Genomic DNA, 17,720 nt, shown 5'->3' on the forward strand with positions numbered 1-17,720 from the left:
AAGCAGCTGCCTGTGGGCTTTTTTTTTTTTGAGCTGCCAAATGCATTTTCTTGGACTTTTAATTGATCTATGAGTCAAAGTAGAAATAATTCAGTTTAAGGTCTCTCTGGTCATTGGTTTAAGTCTATGAATGTTGAAGAAAATACACAGATTAGAAATGTGTTGCACTTTTGTTGTTAAGAAAAGGTTGCAAGTATATATACTTTTACATAGTTGAACAATGTTGATGAAACTGCTCCTTAACCCTTTAAAACCTAAGGGTAAAATAGGTCATTTTTACATATTTTGTTTATTTGACTGTAAAATTCTAACAGAATGTGCTATTTTCAAGTGCAAGGTGTCATTTTTTTCAGAAAACAGACGGCTTTCAAAAAAGTACAGTTTTTGACCATTAATGTCGTGTGTTGAGTTTGTAAACAGAATTTAAATAGACAAAAATAAAAAACAAATGTAAAATATTTTCTGTTTTTTATTTATAAAAAAGAGAAAAATCGTGATCGAAATAATCCAACACTTCTTACTTCAAAATTCAACTATATTACATATATACAAGTAGTTTTGGGACACTGGGTTGCACAGTTTTCATTCAGGAGGCTTTTTTGTTCATACACGCATACATTTATACATGCATGTAAATGCGTGCACATGCATACACCCATACATTTACACGCACGGACTCATTATAGCGATGCACACACTACATGTGAAAAAGTCTCACTCAGACTGCTCCCAAAGTCTCATCAAAAATCATCCCAATCGACTCCTGTGCTGTTTACTCCTCCTTCACCATGTTTTTGTTTGTTTCGTTTATTATTTTATGCAATCCAAAACTCCGCGCTCCCTATCGCTCCATTCAAATTCTCCCTCCCCGCTCTCCCGGAAATCAGCCGTCATTTGTCGACGGAGCGCAAGAAATTACCGTAATAAGCAATATATTGCCGAAAAGCGCATGAAGTTTTCTGTCAGGAGCAATTTGAATTATTGTGATGGTGCAAACGGTTGAAGAGTTAAGGTAACATGAATACAGCTTGGTTTAGTGTGTCGGCGACGACACAGCCGGTCTTAAAGGGTTAACATCACAGTGGCCTCGTAAACCTAGAGAGAAACTTTATTTTTGGATTTTATTGTCAATGCCCCTAATGTACGCCAAAGCGCTCATCGTGAACCAATCAAAAGACGAGCTTCTACATGAAAACAAATTGCGTTTGGGCCAGGGCGCATACCGTAGGCGGTCCCCAATGAAAACTAACACGGACTTTTCCCTTTTAAACTTCAAAACAAGACGTTTTAATTAACGTTTTAGTAGCGCTTAGCACGATACATAGGCGTGAACTATTAGAATAAAAAAAAATCATTTAGCTCTTAAGAAAGTGAATGCTTGTTTTAAAATAACTGTAAATCTTCCGTCAGTCACTGGATGCTGGCGATATGTTACTGAACTTCCGGGTTTATTATCACTCAAACAGCCGTACGTCATAATGTGGGCGGGCTCTCGTTTGCTGTCAACATCATCATTCATGCAGGATGTGCAATGCTTAATTAAAATACAGCGCTTTACAGATCCTTAAAATGGTAGAAGGGCGTATATTGTCTTTGAATAGCCTGTTCGTGTGGTGGGTCTGTTTATTTGAATCGTTTTTATTATGTAGTAAATGAATGGACAACATTGACATGACTTGGCTAACTTAGTCGTTATGAATAACTAATACAGTAAAGATCTGGTTGCATGCTCTAATCGATCAGGAAGCAGGTTTTCTCTTTCATATCTTCTTCAATTCTATATCAAGACCATACATAGATGACAGCATGAGGAGCCGCAGTAATTCAGGAGTGAGGTTGGATGGATTTGCCAGACTTGTCCAAGAAACAATATTATGCCACCAGGTTTGTTAAAAACATGATCGAGAATTCTATTCTATTCTATTCTATTCTATTCTATTCTATTCTATTCTATTCTATTGTGTTGCATATATCATGCTATTCTCTTCTATTCCATTCTTTTCTGTTTTGCTCTATTATACAGCCTATTCTGTTCTATTTAGCTCTATGTGTTATTCTGTTCGGATGTACTATATAATTCCATATTATTCTATTTTACTCCATTGTTCTAATTAATATATTCTAATCTATTCTAATAATTTGGTATTCTGATCTATTCTAATCCTAATGTGTTCTGCAAATCTCTGTTCTATACAATCTATATTGTTCGTAATTAATTATTCAAATCTAATGTTAATAAAAATCCAGCTCAAATAAAAACATAGGCCTCTGTCTACAGTAGTTCCTTGTCGTTGAGATTCTTCTGCACCATTGGGGCCATTCTGACAGGAGAAATCTAAAAATAAATAAGGCTTGAACAAAGGTCACCTTTAAATAACCTACGAGTGAGGAAAATATTTGTATTATCTACAGCATGTAAATCCCCTTTGAAAGCAGAGCTGATGTTTTATGCATAACAAAAGAAACTGTATAAGGTATAATAAGTGATCAACATAACTGTTTGAGTTTTTTTTATTTGATTGTATGAATTAACATTTTCTCAGCACGTTACTAGAGTTTAAAACATCTAAAACATATGAAATATGTAAGTGTTATGATGAGAATTAGCAAAACAAATCAGTTTAATTAATTCTGTTTAATGAAATGGTGTATATTTGAATTGATAAAGATGGGTTTGACCTCTCCATATAGAAACCAGTGACAGGTCTACTGCCTGCTAGCGAGCAACAGAAGGATGCCTGGGTCAGAGATAATGTTTACAGCATCTTGGCAGTGTGGGGGCTCGGCATGGCTTACCGCAAGAATGCAGACCGTGATGAGGACAAAGCTAAAGCCTACGAGCTTGAACAGGTAACTAGAACTTCAAAACATGACCACCTGTTGTGGCATTGTTCAGTAGAACATTGTCATTGAGTAGTGTAACAGGTTGTTGGATGATTGCTTCAACTACACATAACAGAAGCCTGAAATATATTACAGTGTTATGTGTAACATATTTCAGTCTGTTATGCTCAGTAATATACAGTGGGGAAAAAATTATTAGATCCCCTGCTGATTTTGTATGTTTGTCCACTGACAAAGAAATAATCAGTCTATAATTTTAGTGGTAGGTTTATTTGAACACTGAGAGACAGAATAACAACAACAAAATACAGAAAAATGCATTTCAAAAAAGTTATAAATTGATTTGCATTTTAATGAGTGAAACAAGTAGTTGACCCCTTCGCAAAACATGACTTGGGTACTTGGTGGCCAAACCCTTGTTGGCAATCACTGAGGTCAGACGTTTCTTGTAGTTGGCCACCAGGTTTGCACACATCTCAGGAGGGATTTTGTCCCACTCCTCTTTGCAGATCCTCTCCAAGTCATTAAGGTTTCGAGGCTGACATTTGGCAACTCGAACTTTCAGCTCCCTCCACAGATTTTCTATGGGATTAAGGTCTGGAGACTGGCTAGGCCACTCCAGGACCTTAATGTGTTTCTTCTTGAACCACTCTTTTGTTGCCTTGGCCATGTGTTTTGGGTGATTGTCATGCTGGAATACCCATCCACGACCACGACCCATTTTCAATGCCCTGGCCCAGACAGTAAGTGGCCCCGTCCATCGTCCCTTTGATGAGGTGCAGTTGTCCTGTCCCCTTAGCAGAAAAACACCCCCAAAGGATAATGTCTCCACCTCCATGTTTGACAGTGGGGATGGTGTTCTTGGGGTCATAGGCAGCATTCCTCCTCCTCCAAACACGGCAAGTTGAGCTGATGCCAAAGAGCTGGATTTTGGTCTCATCTGACCACAACACTTTCACCCAGTTCTCCTCTGAATCATTCAGATGTTTATTGGCAAACTACAGACGGGCCTGCACATGTGCTTTTTCGAGCAGGGGGACCTTGCGGGAGCTGCAGGATTTCAGTCCTTCATAGTGACGTGTGTTACCAATTGTTTTCTTGGTGACTATGGTCCCAGATGCCATGAGATCATTGAAAAGATCCTCCCGTGCAGTTCTGGGCTGATTCCTCACTGTTATTATGATCATTGAAACTCCACAAGGTGAGATCTTGCATGGAGCTCCAGACCGAGGGAGATTGACAGTTATTTTGTGTTTCTTCCATTTGCGAATAATCACACCAACTGTTATCACCTTCTCACCAAGCTGCTTGGCGATGCTCTTGTAGCCCATTCCAGCCGTATGTAGGTCTACAATCTTGTCCCTGACATCCTTGGACAGCTCTTTGGTCTTGGCCATGGTGGAGAGTTTGGAATCTGATTGATTGATTGCTTCTGTGGACAGGTGTCTTTTATACAGGTAACAAACTGAGATTAGGAGCACTCCCTTTAAGAGAGTGCTCCTAATCTCAAAACTTTACCTGTATAAAAGACACCTGGGAGCCAGAAATCTTGCTGATTGATAGGGGATCAAATACTTATTTCACTCATTAAAATGCAAATCAATTTATAACTTTTTTGAAATGCGTTTTTCTGTATTTTTTTGTTGTTATTCTGTCTCTCACTGTTCAAATAAACCTACCATTAAAATTATAGACTGATCATTTCTTTGTCAGTGGGCAAACATACTAAATCAGCAGGGGATCAAATCATTTGTTCCCCCACTGTAAGCAGTATATGATATTGTAATATATAATATTGTGAAATGTTACTACAGTTTAAAATAACTGTTTTGTATTTGAATATATTTTAAAATGTAATTAATTCCTGTGATGGCAAAGCTGAATTTTCACTTCAGTGTCACATGCTCTGTTCAGGGAAGGTTAAAAAAAATAAAAAGCCTTTAAATTTACTTACCCCCCCCCCCCCCCCCCCCACCCCATCATTATAAAAGGCTTACTGTACATTGTGATCAGTTTAATACATCCTTGCTCAATAAAAGTATCAAAAAAATATTTGTACTCAGTATAGTATATAAATATAGTTGTGTCTGGCAATTATTTTGGATTATACATTTATCCAGAATATTGTGCTGCTTGTTTATTTCCAGAAATCAATACTTGTACTATTAAAGGGATAGTTCACTCAAAAATGAAAATTCTGTCATTCATTACTCACCCTCATGTCGTTCCAAACCTGTAAGACCTTCATTCATAAAATTATGGTTGAACAACTGATGTCACGTGGACTATTTTACCAATGTCCTTGCTACGTTTCTGGACCTGGGAACATTGCAGTTGTGTTGCTGTCTATGAAGGGTCAGAAAGCTCTCGGATTTAATAAAAATATCTTAATTTGTGTTCCAAAGATGAATGAAGTTCTTACAGGTTTGGAACGACATGATGGTGAGTACTTGATGACAGAATTTTCATTTTTGGAAGAACAATCCCTTTAACAGCATTTTATTTCCCAGAGTGTGGTTAAACTAATGCAGGGCTGCTGCAGTGTATGATGAGACAGGTACGTCATTTAACTCTATGGTCTTAATCATTTGTTATTCTAAACCCTGTTGAGCTATATAGTTTTTTATTTTTTCATTTATTCATCAGTTCATTCATTGTTGAGCTCATGTCTGCAGACATCTGAACACACCTCTCTGGCCTGGCTAAGCTTGTGCATATATTACTGCAGGTGGCAAAGGTAGAGAAGTTCAAACACACACAGAGCACAAAGGACTGCCTGCATGCCAAATATCACACACCTACCTTTGCCACAGTGGTTGGAGATGATCAGTGGGGGCACCTGCAGGTTGATGCCACATCACTGTACCTGCTCACATTGGCGCAGATGACCGCCTCAGGTGAGACGAACTATCTTTAGAGTGTATTTATCCATAAAGGGATAGTTCACCCAAAAAAGAAAAAAAAAGAAAAAACTTTTTTATTTTTTTATTTGATGAAAGTCAACGGTCAACCAAAACTGCTTTGTTTCCAATACTCTTAAGATATATTTGATTTTGTGTTCTGCAGAGGAAAGTCATACAGTTTTGGAATGACATGAAGGTGAAAAAATGATTTTCATTGTTGGGTTAACTATCCCTTTAAAGACCCATTGAATTTTTTTTGACCAGCACAGTTTTCTTTTCTGTTAAAATTTTCTTGAAATCTCAGCTGGGTTTTATGATTTATGATATCAAATCATTTGCTGCTTGCTATTGCTTGTCAGATGCATGTGGTTTATGGGATTTCTCATTCTAGAGCACATTTGATTGGACAAAAATATGTATAGTAATCAAAATAGTCAATTTTCCTGTTTTTTACTTGTTCTAATAGCCAGGTCCTCACAGAAACTGTCCTTAACTCTTCAGAAAACAATGCAGATTTCTGCTAAATTGAAACGTCTATCATTCACAAAGTTCTCCACATTTCTCACTACTTGGTTTATTTACTACTTTGGTACACTTGAAAATGTTTTCATCTACAAAGAATATTTAGCACACAGTTTAGCAATTCCATTCCACCGAATTCAATAGATTTTCCCCAAAAACTAGAGCAGAATATGTGAAAATAAGCCACAGAGTGTGTATGGATTTGCCTCAAAGCAAACAAACATGCTCACAAACCTTCGTGGGGTTTGAAATTTAGCCTCCATTGGTTGGGTTGTGCTGCGGGCAGTGTTGGGTAAGTTACTTTCAAAAAGTAATTAATTACAGTTACTAATTACTTCATCAATATTGTATTTAAATTACTTTACTAATTACTCTATCTGAAAAGTAACTTAGTTACTCAATAAGTAACTTAATTATTCAAATCGCTAATTAGGCTACATCTTAAAATCCCTATAAACCTTAATAGAAATTAAACTCTATATTCTTTCAATTCGAGTCAAACATAGAATAGTTTAGCCTTTTAGCTTTAAAACAACTGTAATACTTAAACATTTTTATGAAAAAAATGTAACCACCTTTGGTTAACAAATAGAAATACTCTGCAAAATATCTGAATAACAAAAAGGCTTAAAAGTTAAACAATACATTTCAGTTTGGCAAGATGTTCAGGAAAAACCCAACTAGTAAAATCTGTACAGGTTTATGTCAAAATAACACGTTAACTGAAAGAATAAATTACAGAAATTATCTTCTCTGCTGCATAATGTCAGATCGCGCTGTTCTTATGAGGTAAATTTCTCATAGCAGGTCTTCTTTCAAAAATGATGAATATTAGATTTTTTTTTTTTTCTTAATATTTTACTTTTTTGTATCTAGGTGAGGGCATATGCGCGCAGGTGACTGCATATAATGAGCTCAGACACGGGAAAGACTGTACCTTGCTTTAGTTTCATACGGATTGCATAATCAGAAACATTAGTTTTTAATTTGAATTCGTTCAAGTGTCAAGTAGACACTTCAAGATTTTTAGATTCTATTGATTTTAGCCTTATATGTATCTGAGTCAGAGCCGGCGCCAGGGCACCTCCATCAGAGGGGCATTTGAATTTCTGTGGGGGGGGGGGGCACAAATCACGTTTTGTGTGTGTGTGTGGCGGGTGGTGGTGGTGGCTGGGGGGGTTCGGGGTGGGATGGGAAGCGTGCAATCTGTGATTGCGTGCAGTTTCTGACGCTCGCTAAAGCGTGCAATCGCTTTCTTATGTGCGCTGTTTTACCGGTTTCACTTTCGCTTTCGAAACGATCACGTTCAGCAAGAAGGGGAGAGGATGGAAAGTGGGGGGCACCGTAACTCTGCCCGCGAATGCCCCCTCTTGGTGCCGGCCCTGATTTGAGTATTTAAGGTTTCTCTGTGAATCAGGAAAATCTGAAAGTGAACGCACCCGCACGCGGAGGGTTAAAGCCGCTGCATTCAATATCTTTAGACGGTAAATTTAGATTTCAAATTCAATATTGCTTTTAGAACTGTTGAAATTATTTACTGTATGTAACGCAAGTACTTTATAAGTAACTGTAATTAAATTACCTAAAAATGAACAGTAATCCCATACTTTACTTTTTCAGTGGATAAGTAATTTAATTACAGAAACGCGTTACTTAGTAACGCGTTACACCCAACACTGGCTGCGGGGTTTCCTATTTTTAGCAACCGTTTTCATTATCATTGAAATTGAATTGCAGGTCTACGTATCATATCTAACTTGGATGAGGTGGCGTTTATCCAGAACCTGGTGTTCTACATCGAGGCAGCGTACAAAGTGGCTGTGAGTTCTCATTGGTTTATCAAGTTCTTAGATAATAGAGTTACTAAACTGGCATTACAGTTCATGCTCCCCTGCAGGATTATGGGATGTGGGAGAGAGGAGACAAAACCAATCAAGGAATTCCTGAACTGAACGGCAGCTCTGTTGGAATGGCTAAGGTAGGAGAGTCATATGGTCTCGTTTAGTCTCTCCGCTCATTCAGAAATTGACTTTTGTTTGTTGTTCATGTTTTAGGCAGCTTTGGAGGCCATTGATGAGCTTGACTTGTTTGGAGCACATGGAGGCCCGAAATCGGTGATTCATGTTCTCCCAGATGAAGTAGAACATTGTCAGGTAAATTAATCAATTTAATGTGGTTCTTCGTAGGTTATTATTATACAGACCAGGACTGCATTTCTCAAAAGCATCACTGGCACCAATGGTATACTTTAGGATCTACTTATGCTTACAAAGGTTTTGGGAGATGCAGCTCACGTTTATTCTTTAGTATTTAAACCAAATGAATATTTTGGTATAAATGAGTCTACTCCACCAAGCTACTGTTATAAACATGAGCCCCGTCAGACTGGTTGTGGCGGCGGTGTGGCAACAATATATAGTGATATTCTCAATGTTACTCAAAAAACAGGATACAGGAGGTTTAACTCATTCGAAATACTTCTGCTTAATGTTACACTGTTAGTTATGCAAAATAAATCTCTCCTATCTCTTGCTCTGGCTGAGATTCACATTTAAAATGGTCTTTTTTTCCCAATCAATAATAATTGTTTCTCATTGTGTTTCTAGTCTATCTTGTGCTCCATGCTTCCTCGAGCTTCCACCTCTAAAGAGATAGATGCCGGTCTGCTCTCTGTCATCTCTTTTCCTGCGTTTGCAGTGGAGGACGCAGATCTGGTCAACATCACCAAGAGTGAAATCATCACCAAGCTGCAGGTACTGGGCCAATTAGGAAACAGCTGTGCTGTGCTGTCATCTGTGGTTGCTACTTTTGTAACAATCTTAAGCAAATTTCAATCATTTTAGGGACGTTATGGCTGTTGTCGATTTATCAGAGATGGATACAGGACTCCAAAAGAGGTAATCAGACACTCGATTTTACACAAAATAAGTATTTTGTGGCTAATTCTCTCATAGTGTGACTGCATTCTATGTTTTTATGGTTGTGATAGGACCCCACTCGCCTTCACTATGATCCTGCTGAGCTGAAACTCTTTGAGAACATTGAATGTGAGTGGCCAGTGTTTTGGACTTATCTTATACTCGATGCTATCTTCAGCGAAGACCGTGAGCAGGTACAAACAGACTTGAATTCTGAAAGGAGAGGCAGTAACTCTTATGAATAAAAAATAACTCCCACTTATGTATGCAGTCATCATGGAGGCAGTATGCAGTAATGACTGATGGCTGTGTCATTCCTCAGGTGCAGGAATACAAAGAGGCTCTTGACGGAGTTTTGATCAGAGGCAAACACGGGATTCGTCTGGTGCCTGAACTCTATGCTGTACCTGCTGACAAAGTGAGTTTAAACCATTTTGTTACTCTGATCAATACAATGTACAGTTCATCAATGTCTAATTTTCATCTGCAGCAAATGATCATTTATCATTCTGAATCAGCATGCACATTTTATCACCTCAAATACTCATTTTTGTGCACAAAGACACAATGTGTACTAAATTATGCCAGTTCTGAAGTTTAATTCAAGTTGAATGAGTGTTTGGACTCTGCTCAGTAACTGTGACACAAACAATCCTGAGTAAAATGATTTGATCTGTTGTTCATCTATGTGTTCGTTTCTTGTTCAGGTTGAAGAGGAGTACAGGAACCCTCACTCCATGGAGCGTGTGGCCGCTGGCCAGCTCCCACACATGTGGGGCCAGTTTCTGTATATCCTGGGCTCTCTGCTGGCAGAGGTACTGGATCCACTTCCATATTAAACATGTTATACTGTAAATAATCAGATATGATGTCAGGTGTCGAAGCTCTACCTTTGGTATCTTTGTTGATTAAGTGCACATGTGAACTGTCAAAACAGAGTAGTCCCAGTGTTTTTTTAGGCAATCCTTTGTGTTTTATCTATTCTGCTTCTTTTTTTCTGATATTTGACAAATGATTGATTTTAATTAGGGATTTCTGGCCCCTGGAGAGATCGATCCTCTGAACAGGCGATTTTCTAAAGAATTCAAGCCTGATGTTGTTGTGCAAGGTTTGTGAATATTGTTGCTTTGATTTTGCCGTTTTATGAGGAATATAGACCGTCAGACAGTGCCTATTCAGACACAGACTTATGTGTTCCATATCTTAAGTTGAGTTATCACCTTTTGAATTTCTGTAATTTCTATGGGAAAAGGATGTGCCAGATTTTTTTAGAAATATGTTTGGTCAAACTCAGGCACTTATGCTTTTTCAGTTACAGTATAACTTACACAATAGTTTTACAACAAAATTAACAAGATATAAAGTGGTGAGAGATATTAGGGAAACAAAAAGATAAAGAGCAAAAGTTGATTTTAAAGGGAGTGACAATTGGCTCACTTAAAACATAATAACTTTTGAAATTATGATATTATGATACAAATTTCTATAATACCTAACAATGTGAGCAATGGTCAGTGTGTTTGAGTGAGACAAGAAAAATAAAACCAAAATTTGTTTTATTTTTTTAAATTAATTTCTAATAATACTTAGGTTTAGCCTGTGGTTTTCTCACCTATTATTATTATTTTTTTAATATACTGGAATAAAAATGTAGGTTGAATCCCAATGAACACAATACTGCAGAAAGCATCTTTTGAAAGATTTTGGTGAAAGAAAGAATAAACTGAATATATACTTCGAGTTTTATGTTAAAACTGTATAGCGTATGAAAACTATATAGTATGATTTACATATATAAAAAGTGTGAGTTTAATATCGTTTTAATTTTTTTATATTTGTTATTAGGGGATATGAAAATCTACCACATAGTAGGAATGAATCAGCTGGTTGTGTTGGGCTGAAGTCCATTTAAGGAGCAGATTCAATTCATTACTTGAAGCTCAATTTTGAATTAGATCTTGACACTATAATTTGCTAAACAGAGAAGACTGACCTTTTACCAGCAGCTCTATTTGTTCTGTTTAGTGAGTGTAGTGGCTGAGTCGGTGCAGATCCAGCAGCTGCTGAGGGACCAAGGGATTGAGGTTCAGACCATCTCTGACGTTTCGCCAATCCGGGTCATGCCAGCTCGCATCCTGAGCCACATTTACGTGAAACTAGGTAAGTGTTCAGATCCACCATAACTAATAGAACAGAGCTAGACAGTGTAAACAAAGGGTACATCTGCAAAACTGCATTTAGAAGAAGGCCTTGAAGGTTCTGGGATACAACATTTAATTCAAACCATTCATTTTCCATTGCACAGGTAACTGTAAAAAACTTAATCTGAGTGGGCGACCATACAGGCACATTGGTGTCTTGGGAACTTCAAAGTTTTATGAAATCAGAAATAGTACTTACACATTCACTCCACAGGTAAATAAAAATGATCTCACATGGAAGTCTTTTCTGGTAGAAGACCTACTCTACAAAAAAAAAATGTATGTATATGTTGTAAAGTCTAAAAAAGCATAATACATTTTTCCCATAGTTCATTGACCAGCATCACTTCTACCTGGCTCTGGATAACCAGATGATTGTGGAGATGTTGCGAACAGAGCTTGCTTATCTCTCGTCCTGCTGGCGGATGACTGGAAGACCTACGCTCACATTCCCTATCACACAGAGCATGCTGGGTAAAACCTCTCGTTCGATTGAAGATATTGCAATATGCACAAATTAATATTAACAGTTTCTTTGTTTCTATTATTGGACCAGTTGAGGATGGTGACAGTATTGACCCCTGTATCCTCTCCACCCTCCGGAAGCTTCAAGATGGCTACTTTGCGGGTGCAAGGTCAGAAACATTTTGACAATAACAATACAAATAGCTATATAGTATGATGTTTGAGGCACAAATATGGTTTATTTGACATCGCAAATCCCTTTGCTTTTTAGGGTGCAGATGGCAAACCTCTCTTCATTCCTCACAACCTCCTTCCACACCCAACTCAGCTTCTTGGATGCTGACCCTGAAGAAAATCTGCTAGAGGAAGAGGAAGAAGAAGAGGAAGAGAGTTTAGAGCCTTCAGGTATCCATACTTACTTGCATATAGCTGCTTTGGAAAGCATCTCTCCCCCAAAAAAATATATGTATACATACCCTGCTGAAAACCAGGGTTTTAAAGTGTAATTTATTCCTGTGATGCAAAGCTGAATTTTCAGCAACATTACTCCAGTCTTTATCATTCTAATATGCTGATTGGTATTACGAGCACTTTCTGTGTCTGTTTGCCTCTTTAAGATGAATCGCTTTATGTATTCCCCAATTGTAATTCGCTTTGGATAAAAGCATCTGCAAAATGACTAAATGTAAATGATTTGCCGCTCAAGAAACGTTTCTTATTACTATTAATGTTACAACAGTTGGGCTGCTTAATATTTTTGTGGAAACCTTTATACTTTTTTAAAGGATTCTTTGTTTAATTGAAAGTAAAAAATAACATTTAACAATAGAATGTTTAAAAAAAAAAAACAGAAATCTTTTTATAGTAATTTAAGTGTCATCAAAAACTGTCCTGGAAACTTTTTTCAGAATGTTTTTACAAGAAAATTGTCATAAAATATACATGATTAGATTTATAGAGATTATAATAGTACAAATAATTTTGTACAACAATTTTGCCTCTAATATTTTTTATTTTGTATGCACTCAGGCTTGCACAGATCTGATCTCCCATCATAAACAGCTGACAGTGGGTCTTCCTCCCGAACCCAGAGAGAAGGTCATCACAGTGTGAGTGTCTTTAGTTTCTGATAGTCATTTTAGATTATTTAATTTTGTAATCATAATTTTTTATAAAGCAATCATTTTAATGTTCTCCTTTTACTTCACCGATTCTCTTATTTTTAGTCCTCTTCCTCCTGAAGAACTGATTTGTTTGATTTATGAGGCCAGTGGTCAAGACATCAGCATTGCTGTCCTCACACAGGTAGTTCTAATATTAAGCCTTCAAGTTATGTTGCTGTCTTCTACTTTTCCATTAAAGTGATCTATTAAACTTCTGAATTCAGGAGATCATGGTGTATCTGGCCATGTATGTGCGCTCTCAGCCGTCTCTGTTTGGAGACATGCTGCGTCTGCGCATCGGACTCATCATGCAAGTGATGGCTACAGAACTTGCTCGCAGTCTACACTGCTCAGGTACAGCCAGTCAGAGTTTTGGTTCTGCAGTGTAAATCTTTTCATTTGCTTACATAAATCTGTCCATGTGACGTCTACAGGTGAGGAGGCATCAGAGAGCCTGATGAGCCTCAGTCCTTTTGACATGAAGAATCTCTTGCATCACATCCTGAGCGGAAAAGAGTTTGGTGTAGAGAGGAGCAGTGAGTATCAATCAGTATCAAGGTTCTAGTATCATTTCTTTGGGTTTTTAGGTGTAATTTTCTGTGGAATATCTACATGACTGTTCAAAAGTTTAGATTTTTGTAAGTCACTTGTCTCACCAAGGCTGCATTTATTTGATCAAAATACATTAAAAACAGTAATATTGTGGACATAGCATTTTTTTTGCTCTTATGTGGTCTGTTGTTCAATAATCGCTCTGTATTGTGTGAAAGTGCGTCCGATTCAGTCTTCTGCCACCAGTCCTGCCATCTCCATCCATGAGCTTGGACACACGGGGGCCACCAAGACAGAGCGCACGGGCATCAGAAAACTCAAGACTGAAATCAAACAGGTGGAGTGAAGGAGGAGACATGTCTGTAAATTATTTATCAAGTGTTTTTATGTTTTGTAAAATGTGAAATATCAGATTTCCTCACTACTGTACTTTAAATGGTTTTTATATTATTTTGTTTTCAGCTCGATGACTCCAGACCCATAAGTGTGGGTTGAGTTTGTAATTTTGGCATGCTGTGTTAATACTGTAGAATAGCTTTTTTGTGCAGAGCCCATTCTGTCTAGAGGTCACAGCACATTTGTCGAGACCATGAAAGCAGTATTTAGCATGACAATTCTGAGTAATATTCAGTTTGCCCATATCATACACATCTTTTTTAGTCATATGAAGCATCTTTTTGACTGTGAAGGTTATAGTTTGTCATGTTAATGTCTCTGTGTATGATTGATGTTCATTAGAAATACTTTCCATTTTTATGTCCATTTTAAATGTTTGTATGCTCTGCTTTTATTCTCATAGATATTCACCAGCAGTCATTCCATCAGCAGTAATTTCACATCCCCTCGTTCCACGGTAACTTGGAGGAAAAACCTACTGTACCAAAACCCTCTCCATTAACACCTCCTCTCCACTGTCAAATACTTTTTTTTTTTTTTTTTACACAAGTCAGTTCAGAAGATTAAAAATAATTTTAACTTGGAGGGGTGAATTTAGTTAATTGGTTCTCAATAAATATAATATTTCATCTAATTAATTTTTTCAGTGCCTCAGATTAGTTGACTGATTTGATATGGGACAAACTTCCAGCCATAACAGCCAATTAACATTTCTAACGTGTGTCAAATCAGTCTTGTCTTGTTTTGGTCATTTCACTCTCTTAGCATGGGCTGACATTGTAACATCTTAGCTGTTTGTCATAGTTTCTGCTTACTAAACCTGAAGCATGCTTTGAAGTGTTATATGTGCTGATTAGTGGCACTAGACCCACTAGTCAAATTTTTCCTCATATCTTTATGATATACTGACGATAAAAATGTGTCCGTGACTCTAGCGATGCAGCAGCCCCTCAACTCCCAGCGGGATGCTGTCGCCGACTGGTACAGGAGACTCACACCTGCAGTGGGAGGAGCGCCAGGGCCAGTGGCTGAGGAGACGCAGACTGGACGGGGCCATAAACAGGGTTCCCATGGGCTTCTACCAGAAAAAGTCTGGAAGATTCTCCAGAAATGTCATGGCCTCTCCATTGCCGGATATGTCTTGCCTTCCTCCACCACCCGTGAGGTGCATCCACCTATGTGTGTATATATATATATATATATATATATATATATATACATATGTGTGTACTTATACTATATATGTGACTCTAGACCACAAAACCAGTCTTAAGGGTACATTTTTTGAAACTGAGATTTATACATCATCTGAAATCTTTCCATTGATGTGTGGTTTGTTAAGACAGGACAATATTTGGCTGAGATGCAACTATTTGAAAATCTGGAATCTGAGGCTGCAAAAAAATCTAAATATTGAGAAAATCACCTTTAAAGTTGTCCAAATGAAGTTCTTAGCAATGCATATTACTAATCAAAAACTAAGTTTTGATATATTTACGGTAGAAAATGTACAAAATATCTTCATGAAACATGATTTTTACTTAATATCCTAATGATTTTTGGCATAAAAGAAAAATCGATAATTTTGACCCCTACAATGTATTGCTGGCTATTACTGCAAATATACCCGTGCTACTTACGAATGGTTTCGTGGTCCAGGATCACATATAGTAGATTGCATAACATTGAATTGAACCTCTTAACTATGTATACTACAGTTTAAAATATTTGGGGTCAGCAAGGATGCATTGAATTGATCAAAAGTCACAGTAAATTATTTCACATTGTAAAAAACAAAAAAAAAATTCATATAATTGCTGTTCTTTTGAACCTTTTGTACCTGTTTCAATAAAAAATATTAAGCAGCACAGCTGGTTTCAACATTAATAATAAGAAGAAATGTTTCTTAAGGGAATAATTTCTGAAGGATTATATGACACTTAAGACTTGAGTAATGGCTGCTGAAAATTAAGCTTTGCCATCACAGGAATAAAATACACTTCAAAATATATTCAAATAAACAGTTACCTAAAATTTTATTAATTTTTCACAATGTTACTGTATATTTTACTATATTTTGATCAAATAAATGCAGCCTTGGTGAGCATCTTTTAGAAATTTCTTTAAGAAAAATGTAACAAACCCCAAACTTTTGAACTGTGTATATATACAGTATACTATACTATACTATATTACATTGAACCTTAAAGGGTTAGTTCACCCCAAAATGAAAATTCTGTCATTAATTACTCACCCTCATGTCGTTCCAAGCCCATAAGACCTTTGTCTTATGGGCTTGGAGATGCAAGGAGATGCCTCTCTGGGCATACCGTCGCTCGAAAAAGCCCCTGGAGCTCATCACCCACAACCGGACCGAGGGGCGTTGGGGAATTGCCGACCCCAACAAGGAGAGGCCTCTCTGGGATTTCATCAAAAATCTTTAATTTGTGTTTCGAGGATAAACGGTCTTACGGGTTTGGAATGACATGAGGGTGACTAATTAATGACAGAATTTTCATTTTTGGGTGAACTATCCCTTTACCTTTGAATTTTCTTTTATATACCCATAACCGTGAGCTGTGTGTATTTTTATAGATGACAGAAGGAGAGATCAAGTTTGCAGTGCACGTGGAGTCTGTACTGAATTATGTCCCACAGCCTGAGTACAGACAGCTGCTGGTGGAGGCCATTATGGTGTTGACCCTTGTAGCTGACATGGAGAGTCCCAGTATTGGGGGAATTATTCACATCGACCGCATTGTTCACATGGCCAACGATCTCTTTCAACAGGATCAGGTATCATCATGCACATGCTGTTATATATAATCATATGATGTTCAATTTGTATGTTCATATGTATGTACAGTACACACCTGTTTGTTCTTGATTATTACAGTTTTTCACATTTTAGTATAATGGTAATGCCATCGAAACTATGAAATAAAACAAATAGAATTATGGTAATTGAAAAAAGGTTAAACATATCAAAACGTATCTCAACTTCATCAAAGTTTGCCTGTTTTGTGTAGATTCCAATTCTTCTCATGTTTTTATTTCAGAGATCCAGCGGGGCCAATGAGTATTTCTTGGAGAAAGATCCTGCCACAGGAATCTGTAACTTCTTTTTTGACAGTGCTCCTAGTGGCAGCTATGGTACTATGACTTATCTTTCCAAAGCTGTGGTCACATATGTTCAAGACTTCCTGCCAAGCAGCAGCTGCCTAATACAGTAATGCCTGCAGTTCCCAGAAAACCGGTGACCATCTGGACGGATCTATGACTGGTTTTATTAAATCTAACAGTTAAAAAAAAAAAATCAGTTGACCTTAGTTCAGTAGCAAAGGACAAGCATCAACAGGGAAGCCACTAAAAAAACAACACAGGATATGTTGTGAAGCTAAAAGACTGCAGGAAATGGACCACTGTGCTGTTCTGTATTAAGTATAAAGTTATAATTTAAGAGCTGTAAAATGCAATTAATTAATATAATATAATAATATATATTTAATTCCATCAGAAACACTTGATTTTAATGATCTTTTTCTGTTGGCTAACTCGTTTAACTATTTTATTTTATAATTTTATGTTCATAGAAATATGTTTATTTTATTTAAATTAGTGCTTCAATTGTTTGTCTATAGGGCACTTATAATTTGATCTGTACCATGTCTCTAGTTATATTATTGTAAGCTTTGAGACTTAATATTATCCTATAGATTATTACATTATAAAACTACTCTGAAATGTGTTATTTAA

The 17,720-nt window shown here is 37.1% G+C and overlaps 1 pseudogene across 1 annotated transcript; it reads left to right on the top strand.

The window, feature by feature from the left end:
* Positions 1-1,756: 1,756 nt before the first annotated feature.
* LOC306856611 (phosphorylase b kinase regulatory subunit alpha, liver isoform-like) lies at positions 1,757-17,338 on the top strand (annotated as a pseudogene). The gene is made up of 29 exons (XR_013785860.1): positions 1,757-1,884; positions 2,692-2,850; positions 5,355-5,401; positions 5,573-5,741; positions 8,007-8,089; positions 8,167-8,247; positions 8,324-8,422; positions 8,876-9,022; positions 9,113-9,166; positions 9,259-9,381; positions 9,510-9,605; positions 9,895-10,002; positions 10,217-10,295; positions 11,213-11,347; positions 11,493-11,602; positions 11,718-11,862; positions 11,945-12,023; positions 12,125-12,258; positions 12,762-12,781; positions 12,883-12,962; positions 13,080-13,158; positions 13,241-13,370; positions 13,451-13,552; positions 13,787-13,905; positions 14,031-14,054; positions 14,368-14,421; positions 14,900-15,129; positions 16,560-16,760; positions 17,024-17,338. The product of XR_013785860.1 is annotated as a phosphorylase b kinase regulatory subunit alpha, liver isoform-like (transcript).
* The last annotated feature ends 382 nt before the right edge of the window (positions 17,339-17,720 follow it).

This window comes from Barbus barbus (genome assembly GCF_936440315.1).
Source record: "Barbus barbus genome assembly, chromosome: 37".
NCBI lineage: Eukaryota > Metazoa > Chordata > Actinopteri > Cypriniformes > Cyprinidae > Barbus > Barbus barbus.